The following is a 23,456-nucleotide window of genomic DNA, read 5'->3' on the forward strand; positions in this document are numbered from 1 at the left end:
AGCCTTTAAATTCTTGCAAAGGTTGTTCAACTTTGCGTTCTTTACGGTCTATAAATACATATTTGCCGAGTATTGATTTTTGAGAACTTGAAATTATTAATGACACCGAAATTACAGATTATTTTTTAGATGTTTTCATGTCAATATTAGTAAACATCATAATGATTATGATTGTTTAAAATAATTGAGTTTGGTTTACCAAGCAAAATCACAGAATTTTTTGATGATGTTAAGTTTGTTTTTATATTTTCCCGTTATTGAGGAAATTTAAAGGGACATTTACAAAATAATTGCTTTTGTTCATGGAATTGTTTACTATCAGTTTAAATATAACTATAAATAGTGATTATTCTGATTTAGAATGCTGAGATTGATAAAATAGTAAATAAAAAAAACGAAAACATTAGCTTTTACTAATTGAATGCAATGAAATTGTAGAAATTATATGAATAGCTGTCAAATAGTTTAGTTTTTTTTTTATATCTTTATAATATATGGCTATAAAATAAATTAGCTTGCTAATTGTTGTGTAAATCGTATTTGCCTCTCTACGGTTTTGTTTAAAAACTAAGATTTAATGGACAATGAGAAATACCGCTGAGCTTTGACCGTCGGGGTTTCTCAATTTCATTTCTCATCCAACGCACTTCGCTCGCCCAATAAAAACAATAATAACCAGCAAAGCAAATCGAAATAATTCATTTGCATTTAGGTAAATAAACAACACTGCCCGAAGGTGATTCCAATCACACCCCCATCAATTCTCCTGCAAGAGTTCAGCACTAATTAAAACAGAAACAAATTACACATCAAGAGGGGCAAAAAAGGAACTTCAAGAGAGACAAGAATTTGTGTAAACAGAAGGATTTTGAAAAGAAAACAAAAAGCATTTTTGCAACGTGCGTCGCTTTTTTCCATCTCTCCCCAAAATCGTTCTCGTTTCTGTTCGTTGTGTGGAGGCGTGTGAATTTTCGTCAGTTTGATGTCTGTTTTTGCCCTGCTCATTTCTGTTTTACGCTCCACACATCAAGCCCAATTAGTATTGTTTTTCTGTTGGCATACGGCAAATATTTCCATTTGTCTGGTTTGTATACATATACATAAATTGCTTTGTATTAGCTTCGGTTATCTTTTTTTTTCGATCTTTGTTGTAGAGTTAAACTTTAACGTTATGTGTTTTAACGTGAATATTTTCCTGTACTTTGGGAATCTATTTTTGGCCAGCAATTCGGCAAATGTTGAAAAATGCATTTTGAGTTTGTTTACATTTAAGGAAGGCCGAGTTCTTTGTGCACACAACGTTATTTGTAAGATTTGTTCTCCTTTTATTAAACTTAATTAGTGTAAAGCCATAAGAAAAGATCCAACAATTTTCTTAAATTAAGGAAGATTATTTATAACAAACAACCAATGTATTGGAGTATTTTGTATATTGGAAATTTCCAGTATTTTCTGGTTCTATAGAAAAAACAGCTACTAAATCATTTACACTACTTCTTGTTTATCGCGAAGTTATTAAAATCAATTAAAAAATTTTGTTTTTTTATTTCAAATAAATTAGCTAAAAGTATTTTATCTACAAAAGCATGACACGGAAGGAACCGCGATTGTTTTATTTTAGCAAACTCATCAAAAAAACGCAAACAATCGCGGCACGTCGCACTCATGCGTTTCTTCCCATTAGGGTGACTCACTCGAATACATGACAAGTAACAAAGAAACTGTAGAAAGAATTGCGTCGCTTGTTTATTCTTCATTCTTCGGGATTCGGCATTCTTCATTCTTCAGTTTTCCTCATTTTTTAGGGCGGGAGCACTGAGCCATGTTTGTTTTTCTTTCGTCGAAGTAGAATGGCGAAAGTGAACCCTCCTTGGGATTGGGATATGGGATATAGAATCTGGGATGGATGACTGGGGCTCACCGACTGACTGACGTACAGAAAGTGTGTGTTTGCCTGCCTTGAGCAAAGTATTTTGGCGCGTGTCCAAGTAGAAACAAAGAAAAGCAAAGAAAGGTGCGGCAAATATAGCGAATAAATCAGCAAATGGTTTATTTGCCACTATGACTGTTTATCTGAGCACGACCGGGCCTACGAAATTGACTAAGAAAAGAGATAGAGGGACTGAGAGGCTATGATTTAACGCTCCAGATGAAATAATTTACAAATCATTCTTTCAAATATTTGTATATATTAAGAAAACGAATTTTGAGAAAACGCTAAATACAACATGTGTTAGTGCATGCTCTCAGTTTGTAGAAATATTTAAACAACTAGTTACTACAAACCAAAGAATGAAATTAACTTACATTTTTGTAAAAAGTAAAAATAAAAATACAATTTTACTTTCTAAATTCTTGCGCATACATATATATACATACCTAGCTTCAAATTAAGTTTTTTGTTTATTAGAGAGCAAAAATCGTTTCTAAAATATGTAAATCAAGATTGCACTTATTTTTGGAATAAAGTAAACACAGCATAGTCGATAGATAAACAACTTTGATCTTTGAGAATGGCAAATTTTAGACTTTGGCCATTTTCGTCCGTTAAGAAATTGCAAATTTAATTGGAAATTCCGTGAAAACTGTATGCAAAGCAGCTAGTCAGCCATCAGGTTAACTTGTTTCGACACGGGCAATTCATTTGGACAGTCCACCAACCTTTTCACACCAGCGGCTTTCACAAGTCCGGGGTTTTTCACATCTTCGCATCAGCCGAAGTCGCAGCCTAGCCGGAAAATGACGACACTCAGACGGAGGAAAAATCGGATTTCTTTTCTGGTCTGGGGTCGTGCAATCTCGAGTTTAGTTCCCTCGAATTTCTCACCTTTCTCATCAATTTGAGCGCGAGGCAACGTGCCACGCATAGCTGAAAAGGCGGAAAAGCGTTTGACGCGACTCCGACTCCGTCTCCGTATTTTCCCTCCCTTTGTTTATTCGGTTCGGTTTAAATTTCCCGCGACGTCGCCGGCTAAAAAAAGGAAAACAAAACCAAACAAAAACGGAACCACCTAGTTAAGTTATCTCTCTTAGAAAGTGCCGACCTAGAAGACCAGTGTTGTCAAAACTTGAAAACCAAAAAAAGCTATGATTGCAAATAAACAAACAAGGTCGAATAAACATAGTTTTCTAAAAAACGTACACTTATTCATGAATTATGGTAAACACGACTTGAAAAGGCAAAGTCTAATAAACAATCTTGGTACTTAAGATTGATATTATAAAGCAAATTTGGTCCATACAATGAATAAAACATTTATTTAACCTAATGGTGGGTGAGTAAGTAAAATTGTATTTAAATGTTTTTTACAAATGTTTTACTTACAAAATGTATTTGTTTTAATGCTACTAGTCAATTCTTAAATTTAAATAATTAGTAAATATTGGGTCTAATGAATTTCATCGAAATAGTATAGAAATTTTAAATGAAAATGGCCAAATTTGAAATAATAGACCAAAATGTCAACTCTATAATAGACTTGTGGCAGATGAGCGAATATAAGAAACAGGCTGGCAAAAAAAAGAGGTTTGAGCAATTGAAGCGGGCTGAACTCTTTATTTTGCACTTTGAATCAGCAGAAATTTCTTTTGTATTTCATTTGGTTAGTTCCTGGAGGTAGACTCACAAAAAAACTAAATGTTGGTAATCCAAATTCACCGGATATTGCAGATTTAGCGTTTCTTTCGGTTCAATTACCAGAGTTAAGCTACTTTTCTTTTGTTTGCGCAACTCTTTATTTTTTTCGTTACTTTTCACAGGCATTTTAAAATTTTTTCTTAAAGGCAAATGTTAAATGATATTTAAGAATGTGGGATATTGTCTTAAACCAGCTAAAAACCCAAAACAAAGTCAGTTAAGTCATAGAGAAATCATTCTTATGTTCTATGATCCATGCACAACAAAGGAATTTTTCAAAAACTACCTTAAAAAATATAACCTAGCTAAACTATCGGTGCATTCTGTTTAGTCAACCGAGTTGACATTTGGTAGCAAAATACGCTGGAAAATGTGAATAAGGAAAACTGTTTATATGTTTGTTTACATACAGATCCAGTTGTCCCTTTTCCCATTTCTCCGACGTTGAGGAAATGTTGCACACCAAAATATATTCAAAAAGGCTTCTGCATTTTAACACATGATTTCATATGCAAATATGAACAATGCGAAAAATAGAGGGGTAGTACTGGAAGCAAAATGCAGAGACGAAAATTTATGAGAAATCACAAAATTTATGGCATTTCTTGGGTGGCAGGAAAAGAGAGGAGGTAGATATCTGGAAAAAGTCCGGCAGAGTTGCCAAGAAGTTGATGTTGTCTAAGCTGTTTTCCCCGTTTATTTTCCGCTCTCTCTCTCTCTCGTTTTTCACTTACTTTTCTTGTTTGCCAAAGTTATACAATTTTTTGAGTTTATATGTGTGAGTGTTTGTATTTTTTGGCACGTGACAATAAATTGTTGTTTGTTGTCTCCCACTGTATTTGTTGTTCGCTGTGTTGTCGTTGTCTTGCAAGAAAGCAAGAAGAAAAGTGTGTCATAAATGTCATAGTTAATATTTGCTGCTTTGTAAATTTTTTGGTTCTTTGTATTTTGTTTTTTTTTTGGCAACTTTGGGAGCTTATACTGCTTTATAAATAAAAAGTATATCGCAGCGCTCTGTCAACCTTGACCCAGCAAAAAACAAAGGCGTACGAGTGAGATGTGGATGTACGGGCAATATAAATTGCAAAGCCAGCAAATTTATGGATTTAACTCAGTGTGAGCTTGTGCGAGAACGCTGGATCTATAACCAATAACCCACAAAAGATTCTGACAGGGGTTACTTGTATTTTCAATCAGAGAAGCAACTCATAAAAAAGACAGGAAACCAGGACAAAAAAGTGGAATACTAATGGTACTTGGTTCGAAATCAAAAGAAAACTTAAATGTGGTAACGAAAGCAATACAGAAAGTGAATTATATGTAAAATAAAGGCAGACTAAGAAACATCTATGACAAAATAAAATAACTTTATTGATTATAATTTATTTAAAACCAAAATTAGTTAAGGGGTCCTTTTTTATTATGAAATATCGCTTTGAAGTTATGTTTTATTTCCTACTCCCTTACAAAATATATAACAATAAAATAGAAATTATACCCTGTTATTACTAATACAGAAATTTTTTGTACTGCGGTAAATTTTAAGTACTCTAATCTTTTGAGCACTTTGCAGAAAAGACTATTTTTCTATAACTGTCAAACGGTTCTTAAAACTGATAATTATTTGGTTACCGACTTTTCTTTCACCGTTGAACGGTAATACATTTGTTAAAAGCTGTATAGTTTTGTTATTATTATCGTCATTTGTCTTAAAAACTATTTATGGCGACAACTTGCTTGTCAGCAATGGCTAAACAAACTCTTCCAACACTTTCCTTGTGGTTTTGCATTGTAACTTTGTAGATTGTCTAGAATAAATATCAAGTACCAAGAATTTTTGATTTCCTGTCATTACGTTAATGTACTTCGAACATCAATTTTCCCCAGAATTATTTGTTCCGGTTACATTAATACAACCCCAAGCCCATGCAATCAACTTAACCCTGACCAGCTAGAAACTTTTTCGCAACAATTTGCCTCGATGAGAACCACAAAAGCTGAAATTCAATCGACATATTGCCATAGCTTTGGGTTACCTTGAACAATCAGAACGAACAGAGCAGGTCAGAGCGAAGGGGGGCTGGTAATACGCTTTAATCTCTCACCTGCCGAGCACCTGAAGAGCCAGCTAGAAAACTATGAAAATGAAATGTGTGAGGAGGAAAACAGGGGTAAAACTGTAAAACTGTTCACCTTGCGGGGGAAAAGCACTCGCATATAAAAAATGTTGATTATTGTTTTTGTTTCTCCTGTTGCTTTCTGACGGCTTTAGTTTTCTGATTGCAGTCCGTTCTGCTTCTGCTGCTTCTGCTCGTTGGCTGTACTTTATTGTTGGCCTAAAGTTGATTGCATGACATTGTTCTTAGCCAGGCTCCCTTGCACTATGTGTGTGCTGGTTGTGTTTTCCTTTTTGTATTTTTTTGTTTTTTGGTGCGGTTTGTTTACATTTATTTTGTTGCTTACAATCAAAAGGTTTCGATAAACCCCACTACCGACCAACCAACCCACCTACCATTTGCAATATTATTGAAAAACCACTTGAACCGACCACCTACCTACCACCCTCTTTTTGTTTTGGCGTTCAACTTTGATTTAAATTTTGTTTTTCCCCTTTTTTTTTCAAAGCTTTATTGTTGGGGCATTTTTTGGTTGAAAATACTTGAAGTGCATTTTCATTTCGTGTTGCAATTGATGAATGCCCGAGTAATAAACTTGAAAAATGCCCATTTCTGAAGATTGTCGGCAGTTTCTAAGGAGCTGGATTTTTCTCCACGTATTTAGGGGGTCTTTTTGTAAACTTCTGGGGGTTGTGGAGGCCTGATGGGCAAGACAAATAGCTTTTTTTTGAGCGGTGTGGGGGGCAGTTAAAAATAGTTGAAATATTGAATATAATTTGGGGCAGCGGAAAAGCAATAGAGAAATGGTTCACATAGTGATTGGCAGCCGCTTAACAGATGTTTTTCGGTCGGAAATTATGTGATTTTAAATTGAAATTTGTGGAAGCTTAAGTTTGATTGGGGCTTGGCAATTTTTAAGATAAACTGTCAGTTAATAAAAAATAAATAGAGACAAACATGTTTTAAATATGTTAAATTTCAAAAATGTTACTAATATACTGAAAAAAGTCTTAAGCTTGGAAGCTATGATTAATAAAAACCGTAAGAGCTATTAACATACCCTTAACTTATGAACGTAAATTGGTTTCTACTCAGCAGTTAAAGTGAGTGTTGAAGAAAATATACATTTTATGTTCGTCTTCTTTTGCTTGACGTCCAATGGAGCATCCAAAGTGCATCAACCTATCTGTTGCAATTTAACTACACTTTAATGCACACATTAATAGGATCATAAAAAATGTGAGAGAGCTTGCAGCATATTGTGGGAATCGAAAGATCCACAAATGAGCCACGTTATTGACAATAATGCGACAAGCCAGGGCAAAAATTCTCCAAATGGCGTTTATAATAATAATCGTTAATATGCGCTTATGGAAAACGTTGAACATAAAGATGCTGTGAAGGAGAACAGGGCAAATTGCGTAAGAGGATAAGGCCATCATTGTGAATTTTATGCACAAATTTTTAATACATAACGATGTTAGAAGGACCCGAGTTTGTGAGAGAAAGAAAGCGTTTAAAATACTCTTGAAAATAAAGATAATTAAAAAAAATATTGTTTGATTTAATCAATATTTTACATAGTAAATAAAGTAATAAATAAATAAAGATGTATAGTATAATAATAATATTTAATATAATATGCAAAAATGCAAAGAAAGCCTTTGCTTATTGCAGGTAGGGTTTAAATGTATAAATACCCCATGGGTAAATAACTTTTTTGCAACTCTCGTGACATTTTGCCACGCCCCGCCCCCAGCGGTGTCAAAAGAGTTGTCAACTCGGTAGACACAACATGCTTTATTATATAAATATACATATATCAACTATGTATACCGTTCATATATATTTATATGTATATGTGTATACCCGCTGGGCAGAGCCTCTTTGCTATTGTTGTCATTGGGCAAAGTGACATTATGGTTGGCTTTTCGGAGGCTGTCTTTTCTCACTTTGAAACCGTCTATGCTTTGATAGATTGATTGACCCTATATCTTTTATCATGTAAACACATAATTGGTTGTTAAAAACATTTTTGAAATGAAAGTATGTATTTTGATCATTTTATTGCTTGATTTTAAAAAATAATTTGTAAGTGTATACACATTTCTACTCATGACAGTGTTTCTGCCTTTTCACCCTTTCTTAATTTCACATTTTGCATCAATTTACTCGGTTTTGATGCTCCTGTCGTTTATGTTATTTCCTCTTTACCGAAATTGCTTATGTCCGCTCTTGATGCCTTATTGTTGTGCCTGTTTGCCGCCTAATTGGAGTGTCATTAATTTGTATGCATCATTATAATTAAGCATAATTACGATTAAAAACCAGATGGCAATTTCAATTGATTCAAAGTTGATAAACATTTTCTTGGGCATTATGACATGACGAAAATGAAATGCAAAAGTTACCAAACAGAAAATGACCCGCTCCGTTGACCCCCAGTTTAATCTTTTTTAACTGAAAGGAAAAATCACTCTGTTTTCCTGTTGTTTTGTTATGTTGCGCTTTGTTGATTTACATGGATTTTTACGGTTTTCGGGAGCTTCTTGTATATGAGTGACCTTTCTGGCCAGTCGAGTAAAACAAATAAAGCGTTTGGCCATTTACCCTATCCTCCAATGAGCTTGCCTCACAATCGACAATGACATACTGGGATTTTTTTTTGACGTTGTGAGTGGTTTTAATTTGTTTCAAATTTTATGATAATTTTCTGTGCTGTGAACACTGTGAGTGACGGAACTTCCTGTCTTTTTAGGACTCCAGTGTTCATGAATTGATTAATGCGGTCATGAACTTGCCTTCGGCTTCGTCGAAAAGACTGCTCTATAAAGCTGTTTAAAGTTTAAAATATGTAAAAAAATTACAAACATAATTTGTATGACACTTAAAATTTTTAAAAGTTTATTGCCAAGTATATTACTCATATTTGAATAGCTTCTTTAGTTTATCTGACTCTTAGTTATCTCTTCTGGCTTTTTTAAAATTCTTGTTCTTGTGATGTCATTCATCAAACTGCTATTTCTGAGATAACTCATATTTACTCATCTCCCTAAGCAGTTTTTTTTTGTGTTTTCTTGCAAATTTGCGTCTTCCACTGCTCCTCCTTTAGTTTACTCCATATTATACCAACTTCAGTTCAAAGTCACGTACACCAAATTCAGAAAAGGATGGCAACACAAATTGATTTTCGTGGCTGCTGTCCGTCGCCGAGCAAATAATCAAATCAAGCCAGCCAAAGTCCATCCATTCATTGTGCCTGTGCCTTTCGAAAATATACATACATATACCAAAAAATCAATCCTTCAGTGAGGAAGAACGCCCCGAAAATTGTGGTCATTAGTTTTTGGCAAAGGAGTAAATGGGGAATTCTTGTGTATGTGGGGGGCCCCGCCGAAAAATGTGCTCGTTCATGACCAAAACGCCAGCAAACTACTTAGCCAACTTGGCAGCGAATGATTTTTGGGGCCATGGCTTTTGTTTAAGCGTCTGAGCAGCGCCACAATTCCTCGCCCTCTCGCCGACTTTTTGATGAGCGGCATCAATCAGAGTTGGCTCTCAAAACTACCCATTGTCTGAACTTGAAATCGACTTTTAAGCAGCAGTCAGCAAAGGCAGACAAGCCAGTAGTCTGGGCTGTGGAAAGAAAACAAACGACCGCAACATAAAAGCCTAATGATCTCAGCCAGCGATTGAGTTACATGCATCGAATCTCAGGCGATCTCTTCTGGTCTCCTCGGAAGTCCCTTCCTCCGCCGCGATCCATCCCCATCGATTGTTGGCTCTCCACCTCTCAACAGTTAATCACGAACTGGCCAAAAGAATGCCGGATTAAGGCGGCGTCACTTTTTTCAAGGGGGCCACCAGTTGGAACCAGTTTTACGGAGCGCCGGCTTCAAAGATGTCGATTGTTTGTGATGTTGTAGTAGCTACGGAGTTAAGGTATATGAGTTTTGTAAAAGTATTTATCTTAGTGTAATAAGCGGTGAAAAAGGTCATTAACAAAACAAAAACTTATTAATTATATATTGATGAAATAATATAATATAATAAACTAATGTAAACCTTGTACTATTGCTATAGAAACTTTAGGTTATTCATTATTTCACTTAATAGTGTTGAACAATTTAAAAAAGGATTTTCTAACATTCAAGTTTTTGAGATCCTGTCCTGTTTGTTTTGTTTCCTAATTAATTTGCGAGTTAACTAGTGGGTGGTACAGCTTATTTACCATGCTTTTAAATTAAGATATACTTGATAAAATACATATTTAAAAATATAAATGTTTAGTGTATTCTCTTTAAGGCAACCAAGTTTGTTAGAGAAATAAGACGATTTTAACAAGTTAAATATTTATTAAATTTATAGGATTTGAAAAGGATTAACTGTTATATACCTTTTTTTTGGTTTTTATTTGTTTGTTATATTTATATTTGTTAAAAAAATATGCGGTTATACAAAATTATTTAATATATCAGTCTAAGTCGATTTTAAAGGGAATAGAGTATCTATAGTTTATTGTTGTTTGCCAGAGCGCTCTATCTCTACGCGCTGCTTGTTTTTGTAAATCAAGTTTTTGGAGTCGGGGTCTGGCTTTTGAAATGTTTGTTATTCCGCCAGAGTTGGGGAGCAACTCGTTTATGGCCGAAAGGGCGAAGGAGGACACAGGGGTGCTACAGGGGATATAGTCGGGGTCCCTGGATGAGCCTTGGCTCTGGATGATTGTGTCTGGGGCCGCTTTAACTGCTCCGCCTTGCGGGCTCTGGCTCTTGGCATATTTACTGAGCGGGATGCGAAGCAACAGCAACATCAACAGCAGCAACATCAACAGCAGCAACAGCAACAGCAGCAGCAACAAGCAAAACGTGCAACGCCAAAATATGCAACTGCAACAAGATCTTCGCCCCAGCAATGCAACATCGTCGTCATCACGTCTAGCTTGGAATATTTTCTTGTTAGCTTCCATTGCTCTTAAGGGGTTGACTTTTGGTCTCTCCGCTGGCCTGGCTATCTGCCAATTCTTTGGCAAATTAACAGCCCAAAAGGAGTTGCATGTTGCGAGCTTTTCGAGGTTGCTGCTGCCGTCGGAGACGTTGCAAGTGCCTCAGCGTTTCTTGCCAAATCTTTGGCAAGAATAACATTTAAATATGCCTTTGTTTGGCCAAGTCTTTGGGCTCTCCTTCCTTTATCCCCACTTTCAGTCGTTTCCCTTATGGTAATATCAGTGTTTGTCCTCGATTCTGGTTCCTTTCTACATATACCCTTGCTAAAGGCCATTATATACTTTGTAGAAAAAAATATTTTAAAAAATGTAAGTAATAACAAATGTTATAGCTCTAGGAAGAATTTGTTTAATATCTAACACCAATTTTATCTATAATATATCCTTTTTAACAATTAAATGAATATAACTTATTTCATTTTATGTTGTTATTTCTAGTGTTTTACTACATTGTTAAAAACATGTTTTTTCTAGCCTATTTTAAGCGTAGTGTTTGCAACCTAAACTGATTGCCTTCTAAAGCGTATTTCTGTAATCGGTTTACTTAAACTTGTACCAGCATCGCCGGCATTATCTTAGTTTTTGCTGGCATTGAATTTATTCATGTACCCATATTTAGTTAAATTACATGTTTCGCGATAAGCAAAAAGCCCAATAAAAAGCTCACTTCGTCGGGATCGCATAATCCTTGAGTGCTTCTCTTCAACCTAATTAGAGGAGTGGAGTATGTGTGTGCCAGTTTGCTTTCTTTTTCAACAAAACTTTTTCTTGCATTTCTGGGATACATAATTAGCCAAGAAGCAGTCAGTGCTTTTTCTGTTGTTTTTCCATTTGTTTTCATTTCAGCATCCCCATTTCTAAACTCTCTTACTTGGCTGGCTTTTTAATGCATTTTTCTTCTTCTCTTTTTCTTTGCAGGTAAGCTTGTCATTTGCATTGAGGAATAAATTGCATTGTGAATCGCAGCATTTTCCGGTAAATACTTTAGTTTAGTTTAGTCAAGTCTTTTTTATTGCTTTAATTTCTGGAGTTAGTAAGGGGTTTAATGGTCAATTTAAAAGATAAGTTGTAAAACGGTTCCTGAAAATGGTGATTAAAGATCATGGATAAGAAGCTCGTTGCAAAATGCAAATTATGACTAATTGAAAACTAGCTTATTAAGTGCTTCGGATTGGATCCAAATTAGCTGTAAAATCAAGTCTACTCTGCCTATATTTCTCAATGGTTTTACGATTTTTATCGCAGTAAAATAGTTTAGTTGAAGCGCTCATCTGATCTGCCTAGCATAAATGAAACATTTTAACCGCATGGTGCATTTTCCTTCCTATTTGCCTGAAATTCCTTGACTTGCTGCCATAAAATAAGACTGGTATAAATTACATAAATTTAGAAAGAAGAACGCCAACTGCCAATGCAAGTGCAACTGCAACTGCCACTGCAACTACAAATACAACTTGCAGCGTCAACTGGGCCAAACTAAATGTCAGCAAGTTTAGCTCGGCTTCTTCGACCGTTTTTCTTTTATGACTCTGCCGTGTGCACTCACATATCGGGTTATATATCTGCAAGTGTTCAGATAGCAGTCTACGTTTTATAGGCTAACTGCTTTTCGCTCTCCGCCTTTGGCTGACTTCACCTTTTTACGCTCGATCGAGCTGCAACCGAAGGAAATAAATTGGGAAAGATTATACATACAACTGCAGTCAAAAAAAGGCAGAGTTTAACATTTTTGTTAAATCATTAGAATAAAAAAACTGAATTTGATTAAGTATTTTCGATGATAGTTTTATTTTGTCATTTAAAATACGTTGTAAAATGAAATATATAAAGTATTTTAAAGTAATATCCGTTTTTAATAATACGTCGGCTGCTAGTTTCTTAAAAATAATCTAACCAAACCAATCTAAACCGGAAGCCAGCTCAATGTGAATGGTAATCGTTGGTTCTGTTTTCTTTACTACTTTATGGCTACTTTTGAGGCCGGCAAAGTTTTGCAATTAAAATGCCATTGAGGTGTTTCAATTCCGCCAGCCCTAATCCAGTAGTCAGTTAATGAGCAAGAGCAAACCCTTTTCCTTGCCTTGGTTGTTTCTGACAACCGGAATCAGCATGATGGATGCGTGCAGAAATCGTCGTCTGATTGGCTGCCACGCCCCTAATTGAGCAGGAGTGTGTGTGTGTGCTCAGCAGGGGTCTGATTCACTTAGGCGATTAATTAATCCCCAACAACAACAACAACAACAACTGCTGCTGCTCACCTGCTGCACCTGTCGATAATTGCAGGTTTCCCCAATCTTCGTGTCTCACTTGGAAATTAAATGAATTGCGATTGTCAAGCGGCGGCGACGCGCTTCAATAAAAATGCTCCATTTTCAGTTTCATTTTCAGTTTCAGTCCACCCATTTCCATTTCCATTCCCATTTCCCATTCTCGTTGGCCGCTTTTCCCATTGCCATTTCCTTGGCGACTTCTGCGTGTGCGGTGTGTGAAAAATGTAACAATAATTGAAATTTAATAGCCACGCCGACAGCCCGCAACCAAATGTCGTCAGCAGCCAACGGCAGCCGGCAGCCAGCAAAAAACTGTTGTAAGCCGCGTCGCAACGTCGTTTCCCCATCACCAGGACTTGGTTTTCTCCTCAGCATAAATGCATAAAGAGCGCTGCAAGCGAGGGGAATTGGCGGGGGACAAGGAGCGAAAAAATCGCATTCACTTTTACTATTATATTCATAGGCGAGCGAAGTGGGGAATCGCTGTAGAAAAGGGTGTCGACTAGATCGTTCTCAATAAAACTCCACATTTGTTACTAGTTGATCTAAAATTGGTTATAAATTTATATTACACAACGTTTTTGATATTTTCATCACACTTGCATTCCCTGGGGAGCGAAATCAACATTTAAATTTACATTCAAACTTTAGCTAACTTATTTACTTAAGGTAAATTATAAATTCAATATATATAGACATGGTTATTTGTATTTATTAAAGTTCCCATTTTCGTACACACAAAATAATTTCAAATAAATTATCAATATTTCCAATTTAATAATTCATGATATGTTTTTGTATGTTTATCTGTTAAGTTATTTAATAATATTTGAAATATTTATTTTCCAATGCTTCAAAGAAATTTTGCCTTTATTAGCCATACAAAAAGTTTAAAAATATATACCCCGCCAACGCGGGGTATCAAAATGCATACGTTGCTGATGTTGTCGTCATCGCCAATGGCGGTTCATAAAAAGGAGCTGAAATAAAAGTGGGTCAAACACTGTAAATGATATTTGTTCTACTTGGTTTAAGATGTTGTTGGACAAACTCCCTGGTGGTTGGTTGGTTTCACCCTTTGCGTCTTTGCATCCCGCGATTCCGCTCACATATCACATTATACTGGGAATGCATTTGGCATAACGATTTGTTTGCCAAAGTTCAGGGAACAGGCGAACGGCAAAAAAGGAGGACATTTGAACCATTAAAATGCTAAAATGATTTTCTTTGCTCACAACAAGAATGAAGTGTAAAATTCAACACCAACCGAATCTCACACTCGACTGCCAGTGTCGTCAGAATGATGTCGATGAACTTTGTTTGCTTGCAAGATACAACAGATACAGATACAAAATACGAACGCAGGGGCAGATTGAGATAGGGGTACTTGGAGGCTGAGAGCGATAACGTTCACTGGCTGTCATCTGATCATCGGCCCAGACTCTGACTCCGCTGGGAATTAGCATACATGTGCTAACTGGTGATCAGAGTTCAGTTCCGAAGGTGTACAAAAAAAAGTAAGCAAAACCAGCCCAGTGCCCCAAAAATACCGGAATTTCTATTATATATTTCTTGTTTTTTTGTTGGCTTCCAAGAAGGTACCTACCTAATGTAAGCTGAGGCTTATTAAAGGATTAATAAATCAAGCAAATTATAAAAATAAAATTATACAAAAAAAATGCATAACAACTTAATGGTAGCAAACATGCAGAGCAACAAAAATAAATTAGCATGAATAAGAAGACTTTTTATAAATATATATAACGAATAAAGTCTAAGATAAATAAATTATAACCAGCAAAACAGAACAGATAAAAATGATATCATTAAGAGCTGACCAAAAAAAAGAGAATGTCTTTTATTAAAATGTATCTCAAATAAGCCACTTAACCGGTCCACATAAATTTATTTTTAGTCCAAATCTCTAAGCCTAATCAGAGCACTTATAAATTAAATATTAAAAAAAGTCAGCAAAAAACTAAAACCTTTCATTTAAATTTTAATATTTTTTACAAAGGCTACACGAAACAATTATTTCTTGTTACAAACAAAAATGAAGTTTGTATTAAACAGCAACAATTGGTATTCTAAAATGTTCTTGCTCATTTAATTACATTGTTTATCAAACATAAAATTTTTCATTATTATTTAGGAAAACTGAATTCAACTTTTTAGAGCAATGGAAAGTCTTCCGCCATTAACTGCGGGAATAAATCCCAAAATCAAAGCAAAGATTTCACGGAAAGCAAATGCAAATAAAAACAAATCAAATGCTGATGTTTGGGCCTTTGGCCTCTGGCCAAAATCATCATCATAAACATATTCATAATAATGATTAGGTTAATTATTATAACGGACATTATTAACATCATAATTAGTGGTTGTCTAGGCATTTTGATAATGTGGAAAAAGCCACAAAAAGTTAGAGGGAACCATTTGTATGTAAGCCTAATTAGTTAGTCCCTAAACTTTTATAGGGTATTTTGGGATTTCTAAACAATACAGTAAAGATATTGTTTTGATATATTATATATATATCTATATATTTAAACGACTGTTTAAAAAACTTCAATTTAATTTTACTTGTTTTCAAAGAATATACATTTTATAAAAGTTTTAGAATAAATAAGAGAAATAATTTAAACATTTTAAACATTAAGGGAGTTATTTATACAGTTACAGTTTCACCACGTCAAAATGTTGACCCTTTTTGTCTCATCATAACGAAATCATTAAATGACCCAATTTAACCCCTAACCGCCCGAAGGGTTAAGCTCGAGTCAACTAATTCCTTTGCAAGTTGGGGAATTCAAAAAGGGGTCCAGGGAATGGGCCAGTTTGGGGCCTTCGGGCTTGTCTGTAAATCATATCAAAAATAGGAAGGGGTCAGGTTCATTTCGGTCTGCATTGCCGCTTAATTTATGTGGTTTCACTTTGTTTGTTTTTCCGGTTATGTTTGTGTTTTTTTTTTCTTAGCGGAAGTTTTCTTTCGGTTAATTTAATTAATGAACTGATGATTTGCGCTGGTTTAAATGCAATTTGCGATATAAATATAATACAGAAAATTCTTTTTTGTGTCTGAAAAGAACTTTCGTTCTCAAACTAATCAAATTAGTTGTTTGCATTTTATTTTCAATTTGCATAATTAATTTCAAAGCCATACCATTTATTTATCTTTATATTGTGACAGTTTAATAAATAAGCTTTAATAATGATAATAATAATTATTAAATAGAGTTTAACACTCAGTAGTTAATCTTGTTACTCAAGTTGCTACTCCTCGGTTTTGATAGTTAAAAACTTTCTTAATGTATAAAATAGTTGTAAAAAAAAGATAGAAGTTATAAAACACTGTTAATTGGGATGCAACGCTCTTTTTGTTGTAGCTCTCAGAATTTTTCCTGTCACTGCACCATATGCACGTTTCTAATTTTTAATTAAAGAATCCCTGTGCTATCAGCAGGGACCAAACCTTCTTTTCCAAGAAAACCCATAAAATGTATGTTGAAATCCAATTAACTATCGATTTTTGATAAGAGTTTATGAAATGACATGTCTGGTCCGTACTAATTTAGCAATAACGAAGGGCCGAAGAAAATTAAGTAGTTTAATCATATAAAGTCAGTGTGGGGGATTATTTGGAAAAGGCAATCCCACAGAGCCACCCTTAGGAAATACACCAAAAAAACCAGAAGGGAGGAAAACAGATGACCGACCGGTGGTAAGGTGACAAAAGCAGGGGGAGTTACTCAAATAGAGGGTGGGAACGGAACGGACTCAGACAATACGTGCGAAAAATGCGGCAAAAAGAAAAGCGAGGAAAAACTGTGGACAGCTGGTTGACAACCGAGTGCAATTGTTCGTTCTGATGAAGAGGCTGCTGGTCGGTAGTCGGTCGGCATCTTTTCCTTTCATTGATGATGAGAAGCAAAGGAAGAAGGCAGGCACATACCCACATCACGACGTGACTAGAGAAGTTGTCTGTGCATTGCGGTTCACTTAGCCACGTGTTTTTCGCTGTGGTTTTTCCACGAGAACTATGCTATATGGTCTATCGACGTTCCCCCCAAAAGCGCCGTGAAATCCCCGAACTCCGCCGGATACACGCGCAGACAGAAAACGGATGTAATTAAGGATTTTGCGTGTGCCCATTGCAAAATTTTGCGATGCGAGTGCGAGTGTGTGGTTAAAGTTCGTTCCCTGGGGCGAGAGAATTTTCCACCAAGGAAACACACTTCGAATAATCGTTTCTCATGTCCCTTACTCTCGCAGTTTCCCAATGTTTGATTAGGCGCCTTCACCAAGAGTCTCTCTTAATTGCTTTTGTTCGAAGGGCTGGTAGATGGGCTTCTGATTTGCTTACTCTGGTAAATTACATGCTTAGTTGATTTCTCCAACTCAGGTAGGGCTAATTATGGAGCAGTAACGAGAAGAGTCCAAAGCCACACACTGAATGTAGAGCCCAAAATTGCTTGAAAAATTCGATGGTTAAGCGGGCTAAACTAAATTAAAATTCCTCGCCCATAGCCACACTCATTGCCTATGCGATCCCAAACTAACCCAGAGGAAAATCCGTGGCTAAATTAATTTCGCACATAAAACACTCCCACGAAACCCAAAACATATTTCCCTTTTTTTTCCTTGGGAGGATGCCCATAAAGAATCACAAAATCAAGGCAAAACGAAACCAGAATTAATTTCCAAGTCTAAAACCCATAAAAAGGGGCAGATGGAAAATCCCGAAAATCCTTTGAGGGGACTAAGGGATAGCTACGCAAAATTAACAATTTTTGGGGACCAAAAGGTAGTTGGTGGTTAATGTACTGCGGGTGATTTAAGGAATATCTTTTCGAAAGGGACATACATGTATTTCAAAAGAATATTTTCGCGATTAATTTATTTGTTAGTTATTAAAGATTCTTAGGCTTTTTTTAAAGCTATTTTCCCGGGTTTTCTCTTATGAAACTTTTGGTCACTAGTTAAAGACAAATAAAATCAAGGAAATAATCTTATTTTGCGGAGAGCAACCCAAGAAAATTAATTGGCCACAATTTGGGTAGAATAACAGTCCGCAAATCCCGCACCCAAAAGCACAAAAAAGGGACAGATGACACAAGAAGGTCTAATAAAATAAAAATCAACAACATGCACATCATAAAATAAATAAACTATAGAAAGAAAGGGCACCAAATTGAAGGGAAGACAGATACCCTACGCGACTTGAATTTCTAAGCAATTTAACTTTCTTATATAACAACAGCAAGGGAACTCTGCCAAAATTGGCATAATAAATGCGATAACAGCGACGAAGCATCACCAAACTAAATCGCACCGAAAAAAAGTTCGGCTAACAAGCGCCCTAACATGTATATATGTATGTACAGGGAGCACTCATACATATTTCGGCACACACATAAATATGAATGGATTCCCTAAGTACTATATCTTTAATGACATATAGAAAGGCACAACTGGCGAAAGCAACTTTGGCGAATATTAAACCAATAAAGGCCAAGCATGTACTCTTCCTCTTCGGCGATTCGCAGACTTTTAGCGGGTTCTTTTGGGCTTTTGTCGTTGTGGCCAAAAACTCATTTATTTGGTTGTATGATAACAACAGCTGAACAGAAGAAGAACAGCAAACTGTCAGCAGCCATGACCGAGTCAAAGCCGACTTGTGTATAAGGAATTTTAAGGAATCCCACTTAAAAATGGGATATGGGTTTTTTTTATTAAAAGAAAAAGTAATTTAGGCTTTTTAATTAAAAAAAAAATTAAAATCCTTCAAGGTTATTTTTAAACTAGTTTTAAAAATATTTTATAAATACAATTTAAAACATTTTCTTGAACAAAAACTATTTATTTATTCTTAATAATTATTAATGTTTTTGCAATTATACAATTAAAATAAGTATTAAAACCAAAGTAAACTTATTATCTTTTGCCTAAGTTTTAAAAACACTTTCCATAGGTACACGAGTTTCGAATCTTCAAATCAATTTTTACTCTGGCTCATTCCTACTTAATTTGGTTTTGGAATTTTATTTTATTTTGCAACATTTTGCACATCATATGGCACATAGTTAATGATTTTGTTGTTGCTTGTCGCCATTGTTATGGTCGCAGCACGTTTTGTATGCCGCATATCTATAAATGGCAATACAAATACATATATTGGCATCCAAGTATGTAATGTAATCATGATTTTAAGCAGCTTTAACATTGTATTCCGCCCCTAATTTTTCCCCAACCCGCCCACCAACCCCTAAAAACAGGCGTCTGGAAATGTTAAGAGGTTCGACATATAGGGGAGAAAAAAAAAGATAAAGGGAGAAAGTTAAGAAGAGTATGGCAAATGGAGTGAGAGTCAAGGGCCTTACAGGCATGAAATTTTTATTATTATGTTGGCAGTTTTTCTTTCGCCATTGACAGAAACAGCAAAAAAGGAATCTTGGGCTCATGTTATTTTTGTGTTACTCAAGAAAGATGAACTGGTCAGCAGAAGTAAAAAAAAGGGAAAAAATAAAAGAAAGGATGTTCTCCGAATAAACGGAAAAAAATCTCTGACTTCCTTCTATCAACTCATCGTAATGTGGTGCATTTAATCTTTGGTATTGCGTGTCCTTAACTTGCTGTAATTTGGCATTGATTTGCTTTGATTTCGTCTTTTTATGCTCGTCAAAATGTGACAACAAATTGCCTTTTGACGTGTTTAATGAGCAGCATTTTCCGGGCAAAGTTTTCTCGTCAACATTGAGTGTTGTTATCGGGTTTTATCATAAAAATCGTTCAGCGGTGACGATTGCTAAAATGTTAAGCAGCTTCGAGCACTTAATATACAAGTAGAGCGAAGTAAATGAGTGATTTGCTTTATAATTTAGCTAATTTCAATAATATCTGGTTGAAATTCAATAGATTTTTTCATCCCTGTTACCAAGAAGTTAAGTAAACTTCCTTTCAAATTAAATATGCTCACACCTGCGTGAGTTTTGTTTCGTAATGCAATATTTTGGTCACATTTTGGCCTTTTAACAAGATTAAAAATACATTTAGCTTCCCACCCCACAATTTCCGCTGCGAACTTTCTTTTGATTGTGGGTTAAACTGAGTATTTAGGGCTTTTAACGAAAATGTACTTCCTTCCAGCTGGATGCTTCAGTGCACAGATCAGGTGCAATTGCAGTCCAGTCGTTATGGTCCTCCTCCACTTACTCTGTCCATTTATTTTTTATGATTTATTGCGAAATTCTCTCAGAGACGTCATGTTAATGCCACAAAGTGCAAACAGGAAGGTTAATACACAAACACACAAACTTATCTAAAACTCATTTTCCCCTATCATTAATAATTATTATGCATTTGTTTTGGTCGCTGGCGCACAGAACGCAATTAAATGCCATCGCTTATCAAAAGCCAAATACAAACTGTACAAATAAGTTGGACAGAGATAAGCTGAGTGGAGCCAACTTCGTTTGTGAGTAACTCGGCAAGCCTTGACATTATTTTCGTGAACGCGCGGTTGACCAATAAAATGTATCATAAATTGTTTTCTTTTCATTAAATCAACATAAATTTGATTCAATTTTATACTTCGTTAATGGGGCTTATTTATTTAGCTTTGTTTGCATCCACCTGTTTACTTGCTTCTATATAAATTCGGTTGTCAGGGCGCCACAATTCTATTAATTTTGTGTATAGTATTTTCATAATTTTTTGTTTACTAATGACGTTCTCATATGATAAGAGGTCTTACGTATTTTTTCAAGAGATTTGAGCGGCGTCAGTCAAATATAAATAAAAAGGTAAAAGTTGAGGCTTTTGTAAAATTAGAGCTCGATTTTTAAGGTTATTAATAAAATTTTGGTAAGCTCCATCATCCCATTTATTCAATTACATTTTTCTGTGAATGAAAATGCACTCAATGCATAATGCGCAGTAATTAAATGTAATAAAAATATGTGAGCATTGTTAAGTGGTAATTTCCTCTCCCCCCGCTTGTTTCCATTTTCCCCTTTCTCTACAAACTTATATCACAAAATATTTATGATTCATGTGAAAAACATTAACAGCGAAATTTCACATTTTGCTAATGGAACGATCAATTAAACTTACAATCCCTTATTGATGGAACACAATAAGCTAATTACCTGACAATCATACAAATTGTGTCAAATAATTAACAAAAATTGTATACATGTGTATGCGTCTGTTTACGTTTATCAGGAGATAAGATAAAGTTCCGTACAACAATTGATTGCAAAAAAAGAAGGAAATTCATTTAGCAACCAACAATGACTAAGAGTAAACAGAAAACAGAGGGAGTGGGATGGCCAGACACATAAAATAACATAAAAGTTGGCGTGACAGGAAAACACTCAACATTCACTTGAGACATGGTTCCTGAATGAGCAACCCCTTCGAGGTAAAATAGCCAGGATTAAAAAGCATGCAGCGGCCAACTTAATTAGAGTGAAAAGCCTTGGGAGGAGCATATGAAAACTCTAGGAATGACAATGAATAAATTCATAATGGCCAGGGAAAACCTCAAGTGGTAACAACACACGAAGCTCGACCACGTAAGGATCATTAATCAAATGTCCAGACAAGTGTAAAGCATAAAAGAAGCCCCCAGCCTTCAACTGTTGGAAAGTCTTGGAAATATAATGGACTATACCCCTTGAAGACTTTGCGGAAGTACAGTAGGCAATGGAAAGAGTAATCCCTAAAGGGATAGTTAAAAGATTAAACAATTTTGAAATATTAAAGTATAATTCGAAAATTTTCTGAACATTGATGCGATAAATGCACCAGTGTTCAATATTTTAAACATTAGTATGAACATTCGTATTTTGAATTTACTTCAATTAATTCATAAAATAATTAGAATACAAAAGGTTAATTAAAATCTATTTAAAAATATTATATAGAAAAATAAAAAACTATGAAGCTACATTATTTAATGAACATTGATGCGATAAATGTATCAGTGCCGAATATTTTAAGCACTAGGAAATATAAATTGTTATGTTTTGAGTTTTATATTTATTTATTAATTTAATGATGGTATATTTATTTAATATTTCGCAATAAAATAATTTATTACATATTTGACTGTTATTTGTTCACTTCTTCGATCGTTTGCTGTACCTCCTTTGCTTCCGACTGGCAACTCGAAGAAGATGGCGCCTGGCGTTTCTGAACACGTACAATTTTGAAGAGCTTGCCAGGGCCGTAGGCCAAAACAACGTGGCAGACACTCCTATCTCCCATCTCCCCTGTGGAAAATGCCACTTGAGGCACCTTTGGCTGTTGACAATAAACATTGCGATTTACCCACGACACCGATGAGCGCAGAAAACTCAGACAACGCACTTTGTCAACCTGTGAGCGTTGTGGAATATTATGGCGGGATGTGGGCATAGCTTCGAGGGAAAATGGGAGGGAAAATCTAATAAGCGGCTGTTGAAAACAATATTAAGCGTCTAGGGCATGGGAAATACTGCTGTTCACTCTGCAATTCTCCTTGCCGAACCGAAAACAGACGCAAAACACGCACTAGAAATTCTTTCAGGGGCCAAACGTCCGAACCGAACCGCACCGCATTGTTGACATGTGTGACATTTTAGTGTCCCAGGTGTGATTAATTCCCGTATTGTTTGTAGTCGCACGCAATTTGGAACGAAACACTTAAATAAAATACTGTTGACTTGAGGTTATTTCTTTTAATGTTTTCTCTTTGTTTTTAAGGCTTAAGGATTCAAGTTTAAAAACCTTTCTATATGTTTTATTTCGATTAAAATCTTTTTAAAGACTTTTTTTTTTAAATTTTACAGCTTTGTTTTGAATTTGCACATTACAATATTTTTTTTTTAATTTTATGAATGTTGTTTAAATATTGTATTCTAGCTGATATAATTTTTCCTAGTGTGTAGAATGTGTTGGTAATGGAATTTTCATGGTGTTTTTCTGGTTTTCCGCTTTATTCATTCAGTTATAATCGTTTACGGCTAAAAGTTGTGTCTAAAGCTTAACATGGTGTGTGATGAGAGATTAAATTTATAACATATGATCCCAATAGCTATATAATAAACACAACCCATGATGAAAGAAAAACCAGCAATAACAACAAAAAAGTTTTGCCAATTTAAAACCTTCTAAAACTTTTTCTGTACTCCAAATTTTTGGCCAATTTTCTTTCTCTATTATAATTTAATTTACCTCTATGGCCACCACATACCACCCTGCCGTTTGACGAAAGCTCAATTAAATGCTATTTTAAGCATCGTTGTGAGTTGTACTGCATGGCAGGTAATCATTATTTTAGCGCGTAATTACTAATTTCATGCAATTTGTGAGTGATGAGAGAGAGTGTGTGTAGGGGTACACGAGAATCTCATGCTCGTAATTCCACAATTTCCCGCTGCACTTGA

General features: G+C 35.3%; 1 protein-coding gene across 2 annotated transcripts in view; it reads left to right on the forward strand.

Moving 5' to 3' along the window:
• The window catches only part of LOC108143819 (furin-like protease 1), a 142,516-nt gene that overhangs the window by 1,275 nt on the left and 117,785 nt on the right, over window positions 1–23,456 (forward strand). The gene's annotated exons all lie outside the window — the stretch shown is intronic.

The sequence above is a fragment of the Drosophila elegans genome, unplaced genomic scaffold (genome assembly GCF_018152505.1).
Source record: "Drosophila elegans isolate 14027-0461.03 unplaced genomic scaffold, ASM1815250v1 contig_468, whole genome shotgun sequence".
In the NCBI taxonomy this organism is placed as follows: Eukaryota; Metazoa; Arthropoda; class Insecta; order Diptera; family Drosophilidae; genus Drosophila; species Drosophila elegans.